The following is a 24,127-nucleotide window of genomic DNA, read 5'->3' on the forward strand; positions in this document are numbered from 1 at the left end:
TTACCATATCTCTCTTTGAACCTTCATCTATAAATTGGAGGCAGTTTCCTATATCTTGCAGGTTGCCCCTTAGCATTAAATGAGTATCTATATAATGTGCTGTTGCAGTATCTGGCATGTAATAGGGACTCATTTCTTTCTTTGATGTCTTTGGGGTTAAAAATATCAATCAGGGCACTGACACCTAAAGAGCTTCCATACTGATCGTATCTGGGGAAAGAATATATATCACGGGCCACTTTTGGGGTCATGTTTGAGTTAGTTTGCTCTGTTGTGCCATGACTGTGGTTCTCATGTAGCATTTACCGCTTTGCCTAAATTTTCTGTAAATTATAGGCATATAGCAGGTACTTAGAGTGGTTTTTACCATTAATACATTTTTGAATCACATTTGTAGACTTGGACAGAAAAGACTAAAAGTTCCTTAACCACTAGTAGAAAACAGATAATGAGCTTGCATGTATTCCAAATGAAACTCTGTTGAGAACATCTAAGGAAAAGCCACAAAAATAAGAAGTGAACTTTGAAACGTCCTTGGATCAGCCTGACTTGACAAAATGGAAGAGTTGGGCTTTATTGCTTATTTATTTGGCATTTAAGCCTCTAACTCAGCTGTGAATTTGCTGGTGGGGAAGACACAGGAAAAAAGTTTGATAAACGTGCATGCTGTAACTCTATGCTTGCAAAGAACCCCAAAATCTTATAATTTTCAGTCCTGCTTGTTGACAAACATACTGCTGATAAGGACAAGAGAAACAGTGTGCTGGACTGTGCTTGGGGTCAGGAATTCTTCCCTTTGCTTTAGAGTAAAAATAGTGTTTTCTTGGCACATGAAATTGAAACTGTCTTTGCGGGTTTCAATTCTTGTGACATCAGTTTCGGAAGCCCTCCTGGATATGTATCACAACAGTGACTAAGTTTGTGCTTAAAAAACAAAGAAGAAGAAGTTGGTACAGACAGAGCCATGTGGAGAACACATTCTTATTAGTGCTGTAAGAACTTACCCAAGAGTTTGCATACAGAAAAGAGGCAAATTTTCACTTTTTATTTAAAGTATTTCCTGTAGTCTTTTTTTCATCAAAATGGGGAAACTTTTATGGGAAGGATAAGAACTCTACTTAGGAAAGATCCTTAAATTCTTAGGGCTGAAATATGACTAAATGTCACCAAGCTCGCATGATGTAGTTGAAATGTGAACCTCTACAAAGTGGTAGGAATCACAGAAAAGCTCCTTCTCCTTCCCCTTTTTCAAAGGGAAATATAGAGAAAGCGACATCCTCTTTGTGATTTTTTTGGAAATGTGATTTCTGGAGTCTTAATCAACACTATTTATAGACTATATAATATATGCAGAGCACTAAATAAGATTATAGGTAATGAAATTTTAAAGTTGGAGTTGACCTTAGTTGTCATTTTATTCACCCTACTTATTTTGAAAATGAGGCAATTGAGAAGAGAAACAGTTTTGCCCTTGAGAAAGTTAAACTACTGAGCAGATGTGTGTGACTGACTTTGTAGGTATTCTTGAGTTTTATAATGGGGCAAGGTGATTGGTTGATACTTATGCAAATATAACCCACATTTATTTGTGTAATTTATGGGGTGCAAGTGTAATTTTGTTTCATGCATAGATTGTGTAGTGGCAAGTCAGGGCTATTAGGATAGCCATCTCCCAAATACCATACATTGTACCCATTATGTAACTTCTCATCGTCAGCCTTCCTCCCACCTCTTCACACATAACACATTTAAATACAGAAGATCTAGTGAGTGATAAGAGATTTGCAGATTGTAGTGACATATTTTCTAGGAGGAGGTTGGATTTGAACCAATTTTAGTAAAAAGTGAGGAACTGGGAGCAGTAGAGTTAGGACGTGAGTAATTGGTGGGAACCTTAAAAGGCCAGTTTGAGGTGTTTATATAATTATAGGATCAGGTATTGAGAGTACAAGTTCTTACCACTTAGTCCCTCTGCCTCCACCCCCAATCCCCAGCAGAAAATGGTGGCTGGGGAGTTGTGTGTTAAAACTGTGTTGAGGGGGATTTTTTGGTTGGCAAAAGGGGCGGGATAAGTGGATAGGAAACAGATAAAATTTAGACACCTGAGAAAGGAGGGGAAGAAAGTGTCATTTGCCAATATATTTTTAGGTAGTTACCTTCTCAGCCTCATGCACTGGCCATTCTGAGTGTCACCAGTTCCCTCAGCGAGCCTTGCTTCTCACTGCTGTCCTTCTTGTAGATGGCCCATTCTCCAGTGATACTTTTCCTGTGGCACCACCCACAATATGGCCAATGTCTGTGCATTTGTATGTTTAGACCTCATTCTCCTCTCTTTTTAGGGTGGTCATTTCTATAATAAATAATTGATATCTAAGAATTTGACCTTTATCTTAGGAACGACAAACTCCTTGAAGTCTTTGCAATCAGAGTGATGTGAACAGATTTATATTTTAAAGCAGTGGCTCTCAAACTTTTCTGTGCATCACAGTCAGCTGGAGGGCTTGTTAAAACACAAACTCCTGGGTTCTACTCCCAGCATTTGTCATTCAGTGGGTCTGGGGTGGAACCTGAGAATTTGCGTTTCTCACAAGTTCCCTGGTTCAGCTGCTGCTGGTCTGAGGGATCACACAGGCTTCCGCCCCATGGAAAGGGGACTGGTGGGTGGTTGGGCAGGGCAGGAGGAAGGGCAGATGGCTTGAAGTGGTGTCACTCTTTCAGGTGAGGAATAATGATACAGGGATGGAGAGAGCTGAGTTGTCAAGAGATACTTACAGATGGTGGTTGATTAGATGTGAGAGATGAAGGCAGAGGGGAAGCCCAGGCTTCCTGCCTGAGCAGCCAGCTGGTTGGTGGTGCCATTCCCCGGACTAGGGAGCACATGATGACCAGGCTTTGTGTGAGGGGGTCACAGCTCAGGAGAAGGATAAGACTGTGCCTTTGAGTTGTTGGTACACTGGCCATGGGCTCGGAAGTGAGAGAGGCTGCTCCTATCACTGGGAGCCATCAGCGTGGGGTTGAGAGTTAACCTATGGGAGTAGATGATGTCAGGAAGATGAGTAAGGAGAAAGGGTCCCACCTGGCTAAGGGAAGCTAGCAGAGGAGGAACAGTGAGAGGGGTGAAAAACGCCAGGAGTGTGCAGCGCTGCCCTGGAGACCAAGAGGAAGACGTGTTTCAGGCGCATGAGGAAGAGTTCCTTTGAGTTTTCAACATGGAAGTCCATTGTGCACTTAGTATCAACTCAGCCTGGTTTGGGCCAGGCTCTGTGCTAGACACTGAGGGTTCAAGAGTGACTGAGATTTTTTTCGATGGCTTAGAAGAAGGATAAGTCAAGCAGCAGTGGGTCTAGGAGGGTCAGAACAGAAACCAACTATCGAAGCAGTAAGTTTTAGATTGGCAGGTTATGGAAGGAGAGAAGGCAGTAGCTGGAGCAGAGGGGAGTGGGTGGCGTGGGGCTGGGGGATTTTAAAAAAAATGACTATGATCAAGAAGAGACTTGAGAGTGTTTGAATGTAAAAGGAAGACTCAGGTTGAAGATTTAGAAGGGAGGGAAAAATTTGATAGAGGAGCGTCCACGCGACCACATCTGACCTCAGCCCAGGCCCCGTGTTGGGTGGTCTTTCTGCCTGTCTCATAAGAACCAACTTTATATTTAGGCTGAGTGGATGCTGTGATTTGGGGGTGCTTAAATGAGGCCCCTTCTAGTTTTTCCTCACTCATGTGCCAAGTAGCCATTATTTCTAGCATTAAAGATTTATTCCTTTGAATTGCTTTCCTTCAGAGCTGTGGGAGATATTCCTGGGGGGAAGGTAGCGTAACATATTATAGAAATGGACTCTAATGAGCAAGTGAGTTCTTAGCCCCCCATTTGTCCTGATGGAAGGCAGTGAGCTTGGGGTGCTCGGAAGGGAGAGATGGAGTCTTGAAGAGTCTCTGAGCATGCCTGGTTTAACTTCTGGTTCAGTAGAGACAGATGACCCTATATGACACAGTTTTTGTAGTCATCTCCTTGATCAGTTCAACAATTGTGTTAAAATGTGATAGAGCCAGTTGACTGTTCAGCTAGCGTGTGGGTAACTCAGCATCCCCCACACCACCGTGTGTGAGTGTGCACGTGAGGTTGTACTGCCGTTAATATTAAAATGTTCGTGGCTTGCCGTGCCCTCCTAGGTGGTAGGTAGGATCTCAGTCCTCTCCATGACCCCTCTTGGTGGATGTCACACGTGCTTCACAAATAGTTCTGTCATTCCCCTCCTCTGGCAAGGCCTCTCGTAAGAGGTGTCTTGCTGCTGTGGCCTTCTGTGAGGGTGGAAAGCATCTGCCCAGGGGTCTACATTGAATCCCAAGCTGCAAAACTTTTCGAAGAGTCAGTTTGTGCAGATACTGCTAGTTCTGACTACATCAGAGTCTCATCTCTTTCTTTAAAGGAACAAGGAGCTATTTTACCCCAATCTGTACTTCCCCAATCCCCTGGTGAAAGGAGTAGCTTCACCAGCTGCCTGCAACCCTGTCTCTTTTCCTTGGACCCAGACCTGCCTTCGTGGACAAGGTGGGCAGCAGGTACCATGCCTTCCTTTCCTCTCTTCTTCCTCAGTTCTCTGATGGAGACTGAGTCGTGCAGTGGACACGTGGAGTCTGCAGGCTCTTGAGAGCCCACCAAAGTCAGAGTACCACTGTTGGGTCCTCCAGAATTGTATTCTGTAAATTAAAGTTCAGTTCAAATGTGCTAGAACTTTCTATAATCTGTGCTGACCAATATGGTTGTGACTAGCTGTTGAGCTAATGTGGCTAGTGTTGGTAGGGAACTAAATTTTAAATTTTATTTAATTTTAATTACTTTAAATTTAAAGTGTAATAGTCACATGTGGTTAGTTTAGCTCTGGATCAGCGGTTCTGCAGTGGTGTGACCATAGCTCACTGCAGCCTTGAAATCCTGAGCTCAAACGATCCTCCTGCCTCAGCCTCCTGAGTAACTAGGACTACAGGTACATGCCACTATGCACATTTTGTTTCGTTTTTAAGCTTTTTTTTTTGTAGAGATGGTGCCTAGCCATGTTGGCTGGGCTGGTTGAACTCTTGGCCTCAAGCAGTCCTCTCAGCTCAGCCTCTCAAAATGCTAGGATTACAGGGCCACCATGCCTAGCCTCATTAAATTAAAATCTTTGTCCAGCTGAATTCCCTAGAACAAAACCAACAAACTACTTTGCATTTTTAACTTCAGCTATTCAACCCATATTTCACAAAGATGCTGTATTTAGTTTCTCTGAGATCATGCCTTTTAAAACCTATTATGTATAATTTCAAACAATTATTAACACAAAAGTGAAGAGAATAGTATACAGCACCTTTTCATGTACCTTCGGCAGTCATGAACATTTTGCAATCTTGTTTCATCTACCCTCTCTCACCTAGTCTTTTAAAGAAAATCTCAAACAGCATGTCATTTCAGTTGTTTAAATGTAATGGGTTACACAGACTATTGTTAAAGAAGAATCTGTAGATGTGCAAGGTTTTCTATATGTGTGTATGGTATTTAAGTAGGGATATATACCCTTTCTGATTTTTCTGTATACCATGATAGATATCCCTTCTTAAAATTTCTAACATACGTTCACTGCACAACTGGTACTCACCTTGATGTGTCAAAGTTTTTCTTGATTTGGACAAAGGCAAAGCTTTTAAAAGTTTAAATAAAAAGAGGCGGGAAAGAGGGAAGGTGGTGGTGAGTCATGCCACTAGGATTGTGGGCAGCTAAACAAACCCTCCTGGATGGCTGAATTTGGAATTTTCTAATATAGGGATCATATTCACCCCGAAGGAGAAGAGAGTAAACATAGATTTTTATTAATCTTGTAAAGGCTGTATGAACAAAGGCAATGTATTTTTGATTAAGGAACAAAATCTCAGATTTTCTTCAGCTAGATGATAGTAGAAGTTGGGTATTTTAAATTTTCTTGACAATTACAGGAGGAAAAGAAGTGGTTTTATGAAACAGTGAGCTTCACGCCAACTTATAATGTATAACTTAGGCACACTCTTTCCTTTTGATACAACTGATTCGTTGCCCATCGTTTTCTATTTTGAAATGTTCCTTTAATGCATTTTCACCTCATTTCTATCCCACGTCGTCTATACACCTTAGTGCAATCCTTACCACCCTCTCCCTAGATCACTGCAATAGATAGACTCCTTTGCTGGACATCCTGCCTTTAAGTGGTCGTTTTCCCTTCCTTTTCCTCTGGTGATTTTGCCTTTCTTGCACTGTCTTCTGGACTTGGACCTCTTGATTTAGCATTCATTTGTTTTTCCATGCATGTTGCTTTTGTTGTAGTTATGTAGAAAGTATGTCTGTCTATGTGTTACCATGTGATATTTTTTATAGTACCTAACACTGCTGGTATTTATTTGAAAATCTATGTGAGATGTCACAAGTCTTCTAGTCTCTTTAGTTTTTATTATGTACCTGTAATTCAATAGAGAATAAATTTTTCAAAGGTGGCATCTTCATCAGTATAAGACATTACCCCTAAGCCTGCAGGTTGTACTCATTTTTGTAGGTGTGTTTCACTTTTTCTTCTATCCCTGTTGAATTCATAGAAGCATACCTGACTGAATCTGTTGGGGTTGCTTCAAGGAATATTTTGGCAGCACAGGTTTTTGCACCTTGCATTTGAGGATTGCAAAAAGAAATAACTCCACAGTGACAAAGGTTGTTCTGTAGCTGATGTTTGTTTCCACAGTCCGTAGTGTGTGTTTATTGCTTGCTTTCAAATTTCTGGATAATAGTATTGATGTATTGTCTCCTTTTGTGAAGTTACTTCTAAGAGTGTGTGCAAAACTGACACACGTGTGTGTGTGTTTAAAGGACAGGGTGCCTTTGATTCTTGAGCAGATTTTTAGTAATGCTTATACAACAGTATCGTAAAAGAATCTTCCAGTGACCTGAAATGTTGATTGTCAAGATAAGTGTAGGCTGTTCCTTAGTACAAACCGACAAGGCTGAGGAACTTGCTCATAAAACTCTCTACTTTGCATTGGAAAGACAGGCTAAATGTGGAGTGAAACTCTTAGGGGTTTTTCCTTTTTTGGATCGTCAGTATGGCATGAAAGGAAACCTTTTATAACTTGAGAATACTATCTGAACCCAGTTGTGCTCATCAAAACATTTGTCGAGCACCTATGCATCAGGCTCTGTAAGTCTCTTGCACCTTTTTCAGTAATGAATTCAAAAGGTCAGTGACCACACTGAGGGGAGAAAAAAATTTTTTTGAAAAAAAGAAAATCCTTGGAGAGTGCTGCTTTGATAAGATCTAGAAGCATTTCCCCAGATAGCTGATTAAATGTGTGGACCTGGATTTCCTGCATCTCTTGTGCCTCCTGTCCCTCGAAGAGTCTCAGTGAAATGCAGAATTGCCTGGTGCTTTTAAGCCATGCACTTTGGCTTTGTGAAGAAAAAACAAAGACCCATGCCTGGCAAAAAGACATGTTGAAGCCTCTGATGTCATTGGGTAAGACAGCATTTAGTAGTCAAGACCATCAACCTTGAACCCACCGAGCAAGGGCACCAGAGGGGATGTTAAATGTTTCGCTTTTTGTAAATGCTTTTGTGCCTCTTATTTGCTAAAAAGGACCAGATGATGTCCATTTTATTAACACACTTCTTCCTCTCTCTTTCCCCTCCCTGCTTCTCTCTCTGATTTCTCTTTCCTGAACAGTAGGATTTTTATTGCATGATAGCCCCTAGATGTGTGATCTTCATGTTTACTCTGCAGTTATATACAGGGAGCAGACTCTGGGACTTTATTTTTCCTTTTTTTTTTTTTTTCTGTGCTCATAGGCTTTGGGATATGAGATCTTTTTTCAGGATTTTCCTACCATCTGATAGATTTCTACAAAATTAATAGTGTAAAGTTTCTCAATTTTTTTCTTATCCTCTCCACCTAAAATAATCTGTAGTTTTATGGCAGGATCCTGGGGCTCCCACCCCTGCAGGGAAGCACCAATCAAAGTTTTCACGGTAAATGCCTCCTTGAGAGATTTAAAATTACCTGCTGTTAACTTCTAGAGAGGAGGGAAAACCTTCCCTTTAAGTCTGTACCATTTGAGGAGAACTTTGGGGTTGAATAGACTAAATGTTCTTACTTACAGTCTTGTTTTCATTGCTTAGTTACCTAGTGCAAACAGATTTATGTAAGCATTGTGGCTTTTTAGAATAAAGACAGTCATTAAAAAATCCAGAGGCTTTAAAAATTGTGCTCATAGAAGAAGCTTCTCTGATACAGTGTCAAACAATTTGCCAAAGCATGATTGTGGTCACATAGTTGACAGACCACATAAGCTTCCAGCATTTTTCTGGAGTGGTCTAATGAATTATCACCGCCTTAATACATTCTGCCCCAGATACAAGCCTTTTTTCATTCAAACAGATTTCAAGAAAAACAGTCATATCCTATTCCAGATCTGCCCATTGTCACTTCTATACTTTTTCATCGACTTTTAAGTCCTCTATAACTATGGCTCTTTTCTCCTTTACCCACGTAGAAGTAATCTAGTTTTCAAAAACTGCCTGGTTGAGGTGTTTAAATCACAGACTGCTTTAGGAAATAAAAACTAATTTTAGTATTTGCATTAGCAAAACAATTAGACAAACATACTGCAGACAATCATATAAATTTCCAAGCCAAATACATAAAACCTGTATTAATCAGAACTTGCAGTGAAGCCATATTTTTTTTCTTTGCTTTTATGTTAACAAGAAAGAGGCAAGACACTAGAAAAGCTGAAATAAAGGATTTAACAAATCAACACCAGCCTCCCTTTCGAGTAATATAATGAGGTGAGGACACAGTCAGCTTAGTTTTTTTTCTTCTGAATTTTGCAGAGTATCAAGCTAACAGTATCTAACGGTACTACTAGCGTTTCATGTATTGTAATTACAATAGCTAGGAACTTCAGTAAGACATTCTGGTGTCATACTTAAGGATTAATACCAAAGTGTTCCTGCTTTTAACTAGATTGATGATTCAAAACACCGTTCCCCTAAAATTTTTCTGTTAAAAAATGGTTGGCCTGACAGTGGGATTGCACACCTGTAGTCCTAGCTACTCACAAGGCTGAGATGGGAAGATTTCCTTGAGCCCAGAAGTTCAAGACCAGCATGGGAGATATGGCAAGAGCCTGTCTCAAAAAAAAAAGAAGATTGGCTAGTTTTCATTATCTATAATACTCCATGCAGCACACACATAGGAGTTGCTGTAGTTAGAGGGGGCGGGAGCAGAGTCAACTCTAGCCCCTCTTCCCCTCACCTCATTAAGTCAGCACCTTGTCTCTTCTCGCTGCCTGACTTCCGTCTCATTCTCATCTGCCTGACCTCACCCACTCCGGCCCAAGCTCTCGAAAAATGTTTGTCCGCTTCTTACCAGTGCACTCCATCCTTCAAAATCATTGCCTGCTGTCGCCTTTACAAACAGGACAAGATCACAAAATCACGTCCCTGCCGCGTGTCCAGTGCTCGTGGCGGGGTTTTCCAAGGTGCTTCTGGGCTGTGGCCGGGTCACTGAGGCTCTGGGTCGCACCCCTTCCCCCATCCTCACACAGTTTCAGCTGGAGAAGCTCTGCTTTTGTTCTGCCCTGGAAGCTTCGAGTGAGATTTTGTTGATCCAAATGTTCCAGGGCTGAGAAAAGTTTGAAAACCATGGGAACAGACAACTGCTAAAATGCTGTGTCTTCCCTTGTGTTCTGCTAGAGGTGCCAACATTGAACTTACAGCTAGCTACCTTTTTTTTTTTTTTAAAGGAGTTTAAACATTTTTTTAGAATAAATTTTTACAAAATTCCTTTTTTTTTTTTTGAGGCAGGGTTTTGCTTTGTTGACTTGACTATTTGAGTGCAATGGCATCATCATAGCTCACTGCAACTTCAAACTCCTGGGTTCAAGGGATCCTCCTGCTTCAGCTTCCTGAGTAGCTGGCACTACAGGCATACACTGCTGTGCCTGGCTATTTTTCCTCATTTTCCTATTTTTTGTTGAGATGGGGTCTTGCGATATTGTCCAGGCTGGTCTCAAACTCCTGGCCTTGAGTGATCCTCCCGCCTCTGCCTCTGCTTCCTAAAGTGCTAGGTTTAAAGGCATGAGCCACGGTGCCTGGCCTAAAAAGAAGTTTTTACGCTGTTCCAAAATATATCGAGTGTGCGTTTATGTTCAAATGTCTCACAGTTCTCCAGTTTGTGGGCCCATGCTTATTGAGCGCTTGTTGTGACCAGCGTTTTTATGCATATTAATTTATTTAATCTGTACCTCATTGATGTCGGTTCTTCTATTAGCACCATTTTATGAATGAGGAGGGTGAGGCACGGAGGTTAACCACCTCGGCCAAGCTTCTGTGGTTAGTAGGTGGCTGAGCCAGGCTTCTGAGGCCAGCAAGCTTGCTCCAGAATCCACATTCAGGAACAGTAGACTCTCAGAACAAACTCAGTGTGTTAACTTAACATAATTAGGTAGCTTTAAAGACTTCAGAGAGGAAAAAAGCAGCCACCAGACGCTTCTTTCTATGGGCTAAACTTTCAGTTTTGGGGCTGAATGAGCCCTCACGTTATTGATAAGCCCAGGCGCATGTGAGGCAAGTTTGGGAGAAGAATTGGCACAGGACAGAGAATGGACCGTAAAGCAGAGAAAAAAAAGGAAACAGGCTATTTTCCCCCCAACTCAAAAGAACTCTGGCCAGTGGGCTCCCTGGCCTTGATCTTAAGTCTCTGAGCCGATTATTTGTCTGCCCATTTCATTTCGGATGCCAGGACAGTGCCCACAGTCACCCTGACCTATTGTGTGGATCTCTGTTCCCTTCACTCTTTTCACTCCGCAATTGAATAAATCTGTTGCTTTGGTGACTCGAGGTGTTAGAATCTTTTTCCTCTCCCCATCTCTGAAAGACAGTTGAGGGACTCATGGGATAGATTCTGAAGAAAAATCTCTGAATCATTGAAATCAGATTTTCAGCAGTCTGACTTACTTAACTCTGAGAAGCCGGGCAGGAGGCGGCCCCGGCTCTTGCTTTTGGTAGCATTTCAGGACGACAAAAGTTTGCCCGGTCTTTTCTCACACACTCAGTTTGCCCCTGGGAGTCGTCATCTGAAGGCTAGTCAGGGCTGCCACCTTACTGCTGTGTGCAGAAACCACCACGCAGCGGGTAGAAGGAGCAAAAACTCTGCAAAGACAAATACATGTGGGTCGGTAGGAATTTGCCAAAAAAACAAAAAACAAAACACTTTTAAAAAACACTTTTGTAATGGGACAAATGTGACTGCTCAGATGGTTCCCACAAGGGCCTTTCGGAATATATTTGTATTCTTTCTTTCCCTCTCTGGGAGGTGAGGGGGCAGTGTAAGCAACTCCCCCACTGGCGAGGCGGGTCTGCCGAGGGCCGAGGTCTTCCTCTGCAATTCCTTTGCCCCGCCAGATGGGGAGGGGCGTAGTGCCAGGTGAGATGCAGTTAGCCGTGGGAGCAGGAGGATTTGGTTCTTCAGCCTTCTCAGTCCAAGTATAAACCAGAGTTAAGACTCAGTGTGGTGCTGGATTAGAAAGAAACTAAGGCTGAATGAAAGGTCAGGAGTGGATTCTGGGGCCTGCCTGACCCCGTGTGATTATTAACAGACTCCTTCATTAGGAACAGTCTGCTAAGAAATAACCCTTGACATAGATTTTAAAGGAGCTGTCCGCATCACGCTGGAGCTGTGAATTATTGGGTGTAATTAACACTTGGTATGGAGGGGAAAGGAGTTAAGGAATCCTCAGCCCTTGGTTTTAGAGGAAGGGACAATCCAGTCTGTGGATTGCCAGGAGGCTTGTTTTGTTCTTTTCCTCCCCTGCTGCCCAGACTTCTGGCTGCATTGCTGCTTATTCGCCTCTTTGTTAGAGGAAGAAACAAAAGAAGTTCAAATTCAATGTCTAGTTTTGCTTCTGGGTTAGTAGCTTTTGCTGAAGATTAGCTGGGTGAGTTAGGAGTGGGGAAAGTAAAGATCTGGCCTGTTTGGGTTATGGTCTGGTTTGGATTTTCTGCCACTCTTCTGTCCCTTGCGTGCTGGCTGGGGGTGGGGGTGGGGGTGGGGTAGAGCCACCAGGAGCAGAAAGTGAAAAGGGAGATTCTGTGCAACAGAAAGACAAAGGCTTAGAGCCTGATTGGAAACGATGGATGCCTGCCCAAATGTGCTCTTATGTAGTTGTCAAGAATATGGTTTCAAAGACATGAAAAATGAGGATAATGAAATGAAAAAACACATTAGAAAGCTTAAATAGCTCAGGTACTGTGTTGAAGAGAAAATGAAAAAGTTAGTATTAGATTTGGGTGTTTTCTTTGCAGTTGGGAATAGGATAGGCAATGAAATGATAAAGTTGGCTACTTTGCATTATTTTATTTTTTCTCTTGCATTAAATTTAAGACTGTAGACTTCCCACTAGTTCTTTGGCGACACCTCGGTGATAATCCTCACACATCAAGTTGAAAATATCTCTCTTTGGGTGAGTGTAATGTTTCACTTGAGAAAGAACTGTTAAAATCCTGCCAGATCACAGGCAACAAATGGGGTGTAAAAGGCACAAGAAAAGCTCATCTTCAACTGAAGGAATTTTTGAGCCTATGTCAGGTTGCAAACTTTGTCTTATTCCTGCAGCCATCTGAGAATATTTGCTGCGTTGCTGGCTTGCTGTGAAAGAATGCAGGAACCCTGGGAGCTCTTCATTTAAGCTCATGCTCCAAGTCTTCAAGGGCCACTGAATGATTGGACCCTTGATCAACAGGCATGAGGAAGGGACCTAGGGTAGCTGTTAGTGCCATTGAACTGGTCAGACATAGGGCCAAAGAAGGGGCCGGGATCCCAGAGGAAAGCACTCTCCCCCTGTAGCTGTTCCTACTCTGATGCTAATGGCCTTCCTGGAGGACCTCCACTTCCTGAGTAGGAACCTGAAGCAGTGCTGCCCCAGGGCCAGGGAAAACCCTATCCACATACCTTCCTTTGGAATGCAGATATAATTGGGAGGGTCCCCAGCCTTTGTAGGGAGTCCCTAGACCTAAGAAGATGTTGTTCCACGAGGAAGGCCTGGTGCTGTTCAAAGCCTGCCTCGGGTTTCTCATCCCATAAAAATCTCTGGAACTGGGAGGCAGCTCTCCTTTTGTGCAGAAGGCAGAGAAGGGAGGTCAGGAGGGGAGGGGAGGGGAGGGGAAACTCAGCACCAGAAGGCAGACGGAGAAGAAAAAAATGAAGCAGACGGAAAGTGCACTTAAAAGAGGTGGTGGTGGTGGTTGGCTACTTAAAAGGCAGAAGGAACAAGGCCTCAGGGAGAAAAGGCAAATAAAGAAGGAAATAGAATCAAATCAGATGAAGTCCTTTTGGGGAAAGGATGGTGTTAACAAAACAAATAAATCAACAAAGAATGAGGGAAAGCACTGATGAAACCACCAGAGGAAAGAAAGTTCCAGCAAGTGCACAGGAGAGAGGAAAGCTCATGTGTTTGAAAAGGAAGCTAGTGCTCTGAAGGAGTTCAGAGATGGTTACGGCTACTTTGGAGCCTCAATGAGATACAGGGGCCAGCAAAGCCCCTGTTTATTTATTGAACATCTACTACAGTCTAGGAGCTGTGCTTCCTAGCCCAGCAAAAATAAAGAGGACTGCAACACAGTTCTTCTTGGAGCTCATAATGGGGTGACAAACATAAGCAGATAGCTTTTCAGCAATACCATAATTGTTGTGATATGGATTTGTGTTTCGTGTCATCTTTTTCTTCATTGCATGATGCCCACAAAGTTCCAGTGCAACATATGTATTGATTAATGTGTTTGGAAGTGAAGGCAGAACATTGAGTGAACGACAGAAGGGAAGGGTGGAGTCCAAAATTTTATTCTTTACCTGCATAAGCTCCCTGAAGATGTCGATTTCTTTGGCAAACTCTCACTTTAATCAAACTTTCTTTCCATCTCTCCTGTGAACAGTAAGAGGACGACTTTAACTTCATTTCTTAGAATCATAGATCTGGTAAATGAAGTTTAGAGGTCAAATAAATGAGTGCCCTGATCGCTTGACTTACTTAGCTAGAGAGCCAGAAGGAAGAGGTGTAGTAGAATGTTGAATTTAATACGCTGTCTGCAAGCCAGAGGAAATGGCTTCTTCTGAAGAATGTGGCGTGCTGCTCCATCAAGACCCATTGGTAGCACACTTTTGTGTTTGCTCTTTGCTATGACTGAGAGAGAAATGGTGTATTTTGAAAGCATTTGCTGGTAGGGAATACCATTTGATGGAGTTTCATGTGATGATAATGTGTAGCTTTTAGTGCCTAAAGAACAGATTTGACTATTCAACAGAGTCTGGTAAATATCTGAAATAAACTAGGGCTGTGGGCAAGAGGTAAAGACAGTATCAGTTGGACAAGGAATTTGGGTAGCTCAAAGGGAAATGGTAAGAAACTTTGAGAAATTAAGACTTGTTTGTTAGTTTGGTGAACCTCTACTATAGACTGGTGGCTAAGCTAGAATCTAGCAATATAAAGAGAAGTATAACACAGTTATTCATGGAATTTATACTATAATAGGCAGATAAACATGAACAGGTAGTTTTTCAACGTTACTGTAATTGTAGGATATAGATTTGCTCTAAGACTTGCCATTGTTTTTGGAGATGAATGAGGCTGGGGGAGAAGTGTGTGAAATTGTTGTTAGATAAAGGTGCGTTAACTAGGCTGGTGCCTTACTGCCCCTTCTTCACAAGTGACTTTAAATCTCCAAAGCAAATGACACACTTACCCTACCAAGAGTTGGGTCTGCATTCAACTCAAGGCATCTCTCTGCAACTCTTTGTGGTGGGTGTATGTAGGTCTGAGAGCATAGTGCATGGTGGAGAAGTCCTTAGTAAGGAAAAGGGATCAAAAGATGCATTAGTTTTCTATTGGTGTTGTAACAAATAATAGTAATTTAATGGCATAAAATAACACAAATTTATTATCTTATAATAGTTCTGGTGGTCAAAAGGCCAACATGGTCTCACTGGGCTAAAACCTAGGTGTTAGCAGGGCCTTCTGCAGGGCCATGTTCTTTCTGCAGGATCTAGGGGAGTAATCTGTTTCCTTGTCTTTTCCAGCTTCTGGAAACCACCCCCATTCCTTGGCCCGTGGCCCCCTTCCTCCATATTCAAAGCAAGTAATGCCAGGCCAAGTCTTTCTCATGTGTCCATCTCCCTGGTTTGCTGAAATGGTTTTCCACCTGTGAGGACTCATGTGATTAGACTGGGCCCACCCAGATAATCCAGGGTCATCTCCCCATCTCAGGGTCCTTAACTTTAATCATATCTGCAAAGTCCGTGTTGCCATGTAAGGCTACATATTCACAGGTACTGGGGATTGGGATGTGGGCATCTTTAGGGGCCATTCTGCCTACCAGAAAAGGAGAGCTTGATCCTTTCTGCTGTGCCTGTGGCTCTCTAACTCAGGTGAATGGGCCTCGACATTGATTTTCCCTTAATTTTTATACCACTGCCTTAACTGCTAGACAGCCCCATTTGATATGTTATTCCTTGACTCAGAACTGCTCCTTGGCCAGGTACTCAGGTAACTCCACTGGGGGGCAAGGATCCTTCATCGCCCCTTCTTATCTGTGTTCCAGTTGGATGTATTTACTCGCCATTGCCCTTCATCACCTATTGCTTCCAAACCAGAACGCCTTCCTCTCTCGTATTTCTGCCCATTCTTTCTATGAAATCCTGTGACAGTAACTATCTTCACTCCATGTTTGGAGTTTATCGTAATTATCTAGTAATGTCATTTAACGGTCACGCGAATGCATTGGCTCTTCCCGTATACACTAGCCACCCTAAAATGCACGTGAGATAACCAGTCTTGCGATGGCGATTGCATGGTCTGGGATAGGGCCTAGAAGCTGGGCATGAAGCAGACTCTGTAGGTGTTACTGATACAGGTGGTTCCCTGAGGGAGGAAGAGTGATCTTTCTATTCAGAGTGATAGGCATCGTGCTTGGCATGTGGGTGGGGATTATTATATTTTTGGGAAATGAATGTCAGTTTACTGAAGGCAAGTTTTAATCTAGAGAGAAACGGTCTCTTGGGGGAAATGTGTGGTCCAGTTAGGGCACCAAACCGTGCACCATCTTTTTGGAGCCAGCTGTTGAGTTGTAAAAATTCAAAAGTGGACCCAGAGCTGGTCTGTGTCACTGGGTGGGCATGGTAAGACAAACAGTACAACAGAGATTTGGGAATAAACATTATGATGGCGAAATCACCAGGCCTCTAGATTTACTTTTTATGTTTTCTTTTTCTGTGTTTCTGGAACCTAATATAAAGTATTAAAAAGCAGAAATTTCATTGTGGAAAAGACTTGAAAAAAGGGAGGATAGCTAATTCTTGAGAACATGCAGAAGGAACTGTATGCATTCAGTGCTCACTGTGATAATTAGTTCTTGATGACTGGAATGCAAAGAATACCCAAAAATCTGAATTCCCACTGAATCAAGCATTTTTGGAATGAGGCCTTTCATGAATATGCCATGATTTTGATTTCTGCTTTTGTTAAGATTGCAATGGAGTCTTTGTTATTTTACATTATTTTCTAGATTCCCTGAAGAGTTTAAGTCCAAATGATTGAATAATTTTACAAAATTGATTTTTGCCTTTTTACATTTTTGGGGGATCTTATAGCATAAAATAAAACTTTATTAATAGACTTCTAAAGTAAAACATTTTTTGTTTGAACTTTGTACTTTTTATTACTTTTCATATCAGCTTTATGGTAGAAAAGGAAGACATCTATTTTCATTGAGAGAGCTTTAAATAACTGTTTCAGAGTCCCTATTATAATAGGGTTCTACCTATTATAAATAAAGGAATTTAATCTGGGCCAGAAGTGGAGGTATTAAAAATAATAGATGTTAACTCCGTGAATATACTAAAAACTATGAATTGTATACTTTAAGTGGGTGCATTGTATGGTATGTGAAATATATCTCAATACAGCTGCTAAAATAAAACAAAACAAACCCAGATGTTTCTGTGAGCTGGAACCTCTCACAGTGGTGATACACTTGAATTGGAAATCACCAAAATTTCCATTTGAGGCCCTAGTGACCGAACAAATGCAGGCATATTTTTTCATATTTTGTCGAAAGAAGAAGAACTATTATAAGATGAATTGTGCTAGGCACTTTAATAACAGTGGTTGATTCAATTTAAGCCAGTTCTCTATGTGCCCATTAAATATAAATATTCTATAAATCAAGTAAGCTGTGAAAATTCATGTTCTTTTTTTCAGTGGGCTCATTTGTATATCTAGTGGGCATGTTATCTTCAGCTGGTAGTAAGGTCTATGATGATATCTGATTGAAGTAACCCAAATGGAACTAATAGGGACAAAGAATAGCATGTTCTGTGCATGCAGAGCTAAATTGAATTATTGATAATTAATGTAGTTATTTAGTTTCAAATGTCTGAATTTTTTTTAGCAGCCATTGTGTGATACAATGTCCTGCCAGATACAATGAAATGAAAGACCGAAGGAAATTACCGTTGAAGGATAAGAGAAAAGTATTATGATCCTGGCCTTCAAAGAATTGATAATTTGGAACAGAGCTTATATAATAAAAATAATTATGTGAACTGCATAACTAACTTTAAGTTTCCGAGTAGCCATATTAAAAGATAAAAAGATACTCAGAGCCAGTAGTAGCTAAAAAAAAAAAATAAAAAAAAAAAAAAAAAAAAAAGATAAGAGGCTGGGCGAGGTGGCTCATGCCTGTAATCCTAGCACTCTGGGAGGCTGAGGTGGGTGGATTGCTCAAGGTCTGGAGTTAGAAACCAGCCTGAGAAAGAGCAAGACCCCGTCTCTACTAAAAATAGAAGTTAATTGGCCAACTAAAAATATATGGAAAAAAAATTAGCCGGGCATGGTGGTACATGCCTGTAGTCCCAGCTACTCGGGGAGGCTGAGGCAGAAGGATTGCTTGAGCCCAGGAGTTTGAGGTTGCTGTGAGCTAGGCTGACGCCACGGCACTCTAGCCTGGGCAACAGAGTGAGACTCTGTCTCAAAATAAATAAATAAACAAATAGATAGATAATTAATAAATAGATAGATAGATAAAAAGAAAGAGGTTTTGAAAGTATTTTCAATAATGTATTGTATTTAACCCAACATATCAAAAATATTATCTTTTTAATATGTACTCAATATAAAGATTGCTAATGAGATATTTTACAGTCTTTTTTACATACAGTCTTCAAAATCTGGTATATGAGTGATTCCTAAAGCACATCTCAATTTGATGCTGAATTTTCATTGGAAACACATGATCTGCATTAGATTATAAATTATAGAGCTGAAAAAGTTGATTGACATACTAGATGTGTTCCAGATATATGTAAAAGTTTTTCAATAACTCAACCAGACATCTGTTTTAAAAATTTGAATTAAAAATCAATTAAAATTAATATTAAAAATTTAGTCCCTTAATCAACTCTAACCATATTTTAAGTGCAGTAGCCCCATGTGGCTGTTGGCTACTGTATTGAAGAGCACAGATTTGGATGTTGAGACAAGACTTTTGTGTCTTTAATGCTTAAATAAGGTGATGTGTAATAACAAAATGAATGCCTATGCCTTTGTATAAGATAACTAAGAGGTGTGGGCTAGAGCAGTGCTGTTTAATAGAACTTTCTGTGATGAAAATGTTCTATGTTGGCACAGCCCAGTAAGGTGGTCAATAGCCCTATGTAGCCATTGAACACTTGAAATATGTCCAACTAGGTACTACATTTTAACTTTGTGTAATTCAAATGAATAGTCACAGAGGACTATTGGCTATCATGCTGGACTAGAGTCTCATGAAGGAGCCACAATTTGAATTAGCACTGGCAGTGAGAAAAGGAGAAGACATTATTATCAAGTGGGGAATAGCATAGACCAGTGGTTTCCAAACATTACTGCACATTGTAATTACAGGGGGATTTTTAAAGTGCCTGGTGGCTACTCCCACACATTCTGATTTAATTGATGGGGGTGACCTAGACATTTAGAGTTTACAAAGCTTTCCAGGTGATTCTAATGTATATCAAAATTGGGACCAGATCTGCACTCATATTGTAAATTTTCCACAAATCTGATTTCCCACTCTTCATATCATAGATAATTTGCTAGGAACAAGCACTAATAAAGAAGGAACCAAAGCAGAACTTTGTGTTTTCTGGATTCCTAAGACTATTAAATATATGCTCTTATTTGATCATAACCCCGTGTATTAGATGAAATAGAAATGATCCCACTTGGCTAATAAAAAGACAGATTTGAAGGTTAGCTGACTTGCTCATGGTCACATAGCTGGGGGGAGGGGAGGTGATGGAGTCTTGTCCTAAACCTGGATCTCATGTTTCTGCCACCACATAAGCAGAGAAATATAGAGTATCCAGCTTCCTCCAATTCGTGGCTTGTTTTCTCTCTCTTCATAATAGAGCCCTTGTGCTTGGATTTGTAAAGAATGTTTCTTTTGATATTTAAGGGGAAAAAAATCTCATTAACAATTGGATGTTTGTAGTCCAACAGATTCATGATCCTCTAAAGAGCACTGTGTTGGGTGTGAGGAGTTCTCTGCTCTCTTCCTGGTACAACATATGATCTCGGTGACCTTGAGTTTGCCAGTTAGCACATCAGATTTGCTGCTGTTAAAATGGAAGTTTTCTACCTGCCCTGTAACTTAAAGGATTGTTGTAGGGGAAAAAAATGTCATTGCCCTGGAATAGAGACCAACATTTATACTAATACACATTGTCCTTGCCCCTGAAATACTTATGAGAGCACCATGTTGTTTTGCTTACCCCTCTTTAAATAATAATTAAAGCATTGCACACTTTTCATATGCCAGACATGAATTCACTCAACCCTCACCACAGCCCTGGGAGACAGGGCTTATTACCTCTTTCTTACTGATGAAGAGATCGAGGTTCAGTGACTTGCTGAAGGTTGCACATCTTATCAGAGCTGCAATTAGAACCAGGGTGGTTTTGCTTCAAAGCCTGTGGTGTAATATCTGCTCCAGAGAGCTCGATCATATCCTTACCGCCCAAGAGCAATTTGCCTTTAATGGAGTGTCTACCATATTCTGTGTTACCGATACTGAGGGGTGGCAAGATTTCATTAGTGACTTTGAAGTTCCCCACTTAGACTTGAAATAAATGGTGGATATTTCCTGGATAAAATAAAAGCATCTGCAGAACAGTGTCGAGATTGCGATGCAAAGGCAGCTTTCAGACACACTCCCCCCTCCCTCTTCGTTGGCTTTTTCTAATAAGGATCCTAGAGATACCAATAGTATTCAGCTGGAATTTAACTTGAACTAGTTAATAACTAATCGAATGTTGGTTTTTATCTTCCCTGACTCCTGCCCCTTGGAGAAAATATTTTAAACCTAGAATAGGCATTTGCCTTATTTGATTAGTTAATTTTAAAATGTGTGTCCTCCTCTTTTGCTCTTCTGTGAGTGCCAACAAACAGAACGGTGGGTTCTTTTGTTATTCTTAACTCCTTTGGCTAGCTTTAAACATGCGCTCTTTTTGTAAAGCCTTATTTTTCTGAAAGCCCCATGTAGACGTGTCATAGACACGTCGTGTTTGGCTCCCATTCTCTAGGGCGTGATAGTTTTCAGCAGGGGTCCTCAAACTTTTTAAACAGGGAGCCAGTTCACTGTCCCTCAGACCGTTGGAAGACCGGACATTAGTTTAAAAAAAACTCTGAACAAATTCCTATGCACACTGCACATACCTTATTTTGAAGTAAAAAAACAAATGGGGAAAAAACACCCGCATGTGGCCTGCGGGCCGTAGTTTGTGGACGCCTGGTTTTCAGGGTCTCTGTAGCTCCCCGGGAATGTATGCCTGGATGAACTGACCTTTGTCCACTCCGGTGAAAGGAGGGGAAAAGGGAGCAGAACACTTTCAAGAAGGTTTCTCCTGGCACTTGCCTGTGGATGAGCTCTTGTAATTTCCAGTTCCCTGTCGTTGCCCCAGAGGATAAGCTTGGATGTTGGCGTAGACTAGACTGAGTATAAAATGAGTTAGCACAAATGAAGTGGAAACAGAGCAGGCCTACGAGGAGGAGGTTCAGACGCTAAATCCTCTCTTTCCGTAAGGTTGAGAGCATTTCCCTCAGAGCCTCTCTGGGAATGCTTGTCCCGTTTCTTAGAGAAATAAGCTACTGTGTGTGCATACCATTGCTGTTTATGCCTTTGACATTTGTGCTCAGCAAAGTGGACAGTTCTGTGGGGGATACCCCAAAATCATCGTGATCTCTGGCCTTGGGAAGCTTGTGGAGATGGGGAGAAGCCCTTATTTGCTAGACATTCATCTAGCTCCCCTCTGCTAGGCACAAGGTGCACGAAGATTTAAAAAGAGCCATGAGTGCCACCCTCTTGGCTTACAGCTTAGTGTAGGGAACTCAGCCATGACTTGTAATACAGTGCGATCAGTACTACTGTGGAAGCATGAATAAGAAACAGAGCTCACAGCCCTGAGTGTGAGCAGTAAACTCCACCAACAAGCTCAGGGAGGCTTCATAGAGAAGTGTAGCCAAGCAGAGTTTTGAAAAGGTTGCCCCTCAAACTAGTGAGACTGGGCATTTTTGTGGGCAAGAACACCCTGTGCAAAGCAATGAGGTACAAAACAGCCTGATCTGTTGGAGAATGTTCTACAAGGGCAGTTTAAGACCTAAATTAAGTGCTGTTTTGTGTGTTGTAGGCAGTAGGTTCAGAGAAGCCCAAGGACAGGAAGGGTGAACTAGCTAGATTTGGAAATACTATGCTGGGATGTTCTTGTTCAGCAGGCTACTTGGGCAAAGCAGTTAAAGTGGGACAAAGGGACAGGCAAAAAGTCCAGGGAGGTAAGGGAAGAGACTTGGGTATGAGTCCAAGTACAGTGCTATATTTTAATTGTTTTTGCTCCTGTTTCTTTAAGAATATATTGCACTTAAACCCCGGTGATTATTCCAGATTGTGACAGTGGATCCACCCCTCTCCCTGCTCAAGCTAAACAGTTGGTGTGAGTAGGGAACAGAAGGCTCAGAATTGTCAACTGGAAGTACTTGCTTTTCTTTAGAGAGATCAGGTTTCTTCCATGGGAGAATGATGTCAACATACTTATCTTAGTGCCCTGCCTCCAGGACACCAGTGGCCTTGTACCCAGTGCAAAGGAAAGGGCTTCTCTAGAATTTCCTTTCTGCTTTGGAAACATACAGACACGATAGTGAGAATATCCCTCCTGAAGGTACCAGTTTATGCTTGGAGTAAGAGCTTGTGTCAGGGCCCAGAAATGATTGCTGGAAAGAAAGGTTGCTAAATGGAGAATTGAGGTTGGTTATTTTTAAGAAGCAACTGAGTCTTGTGAAAAAGAAAGCATTGGACTAGAATTTTGGACATGTGGGTTCTCATCCTGGTTTTTACCCTAACTAACAATGTGACCTTGATCATTCTGAGCAGTAGTTTCCTAATAGGCAAATAAGGAAAATAATGTCGGAAGACTTAAAAGAACATATACATAGGCCAGGTAAACCATACAGCACTTTAGAGTGTGAGGACTGCCTGAACCTCCATATTTGGCCCATCCATCTGGGCTCCACGTGTGACTTCCTGCCTGCCACCAGAGAGGAGACACTCCCGATGGGTCTGGGCTGGACCTGCCTGGAGATGACTCACTGGGGCTCTGCAAACCCCTCATCTTTTTTTTTTTTTTTTTTTTTTGAGACAGAGTCTCACTTTGTTGCCTAGGCTAGAGTGAGTGCCGTGGCGTCAGCCTAGCTCACAGCAACCTCAGACTCCTGGGCTCAAGCGATCCTTCTGTCTCAGCCTCCCAAGTAGCTGGGACTACAGGCATGTGCCACCATGCCTGGCTAATTTTTTCTATATATATTAGTTGGCCAATTAGTTTCTTTCTATTTATAGTAGAGACGGGGTCTCACTGTTGCTCAGGCTGGTTTTGAACTCCCGACCTCGAGCAATCCGCCCGCCTCGGCCTCCCAGAGAGCTAGGATTACAGGCGTGAGCCACCGTGCCCGGCCCCGTCATCTTTGAATAAAACACTTTTCACTAATTGTAAAACTTATTTTTTTACTTTATTTTCTCTTTAATATTTTTTTTTTTTTTTTTTAAGCGACAGGGCCTCGCTCTGTTGCCTAGGCTGGAGTGCAGTGGCATCATCACAGCTCACTGCAGCCTTGAAGTCCTGGGCTCAAGAAATTCTTCTGTCTCAGTTTCCTGAGTAGCTGAGACTATAGTCACGCTCCACTATAGCTGGCTAATTTTTTATTTTATTTTCTTAGAGACAGCGTCTCACTATATTGCCCAAGCTAGTCTTGAACTCCTGGCCTCAAGCAATCCTCTTGCCTCAGCCTCCCCAGGTGCTGGGATTAAAGGCGCGAGCCATCGCACCTAGCCAAGGTTTTCTTAAACTGAGATGATTTCAAAGAAGTGTCTGGAATTTTCCTCTTTCTCCATCAACCCCTTATTTCAGTTGATGGTAGATGGAACGTAGGCCACTTTGGATTTGAGTAATCAAAATGAAAGTCTGGCTAGCAACTGGGTTTGAAGAAGAGTTCAGCTGAAGTTATCTCATGAAAAGAAAATAGCACAGAATGGGCTTTCTTGACCCTCAGGTTTTCCTTAGTATCAAGGACAGGGGGAAGAAGATAGTGGTGTAGACAGCCCTCTAAAAGTGGTATTTCTGAACTTATCCACCTTTGTATGTTATGGAGCAGGTCATCTTCTTCCTTTCTCAAATCCACAGACTCATAGCAGCCTCTGCCGCGCCCCTGATGTGCAGAAGTGGGGTGCCAGCAATCACAGCCGTGTTTCTCTGTGGATTTTGGTTATTGCTCTGAGGCTGCTGCTTCTCTTCCTGAGTAGCAAGTCTGCGTGGACTGTATCCCTGAAGTTTTGACACTGTGGAGGGATTATTCTTTCTTCCTGCCCTCTCCAGCCTGGGAAGCCTCACTTACAGCCAGGGGGCTGAGGAGGCAGGGCTACTCCTACAATGAGGCAAGCCTTCTGCTCTTGGCTTGCCTCACCGTTTCTTCCCGGGGACTGCGCCACCTCATCTTAACCCTTGA

General features: G+C 41.9%; 1 protein-coding gene across 16 annotated transcripts in view; it reads left to right on the forward strand.

Moving 5' to 3' along the window:
- Nucleotides 1-24,127, forward strand: part of FMNL2 (formin like 2) — a 302,649-nt gene that overhangs the window by 97,439 nt on the left and 181,083 nt on the right. The gene's annotated exons all lie outside the window — the stretch shown is intronic.

Source organism: Microcebus murinus, chromosome 8 (genome assembly GCF_040939455.1).
Source record: "Microcebus murinus isolate Inina chromosome 8, M.murinus_Inina_mat1.0, whole genome shotgun sequence".
NCBI lineage: Eukaryota > Metazoa > Chordata > Mammalia > Primates > Cheirogaleidae > Microcebus > Microcebus murinus.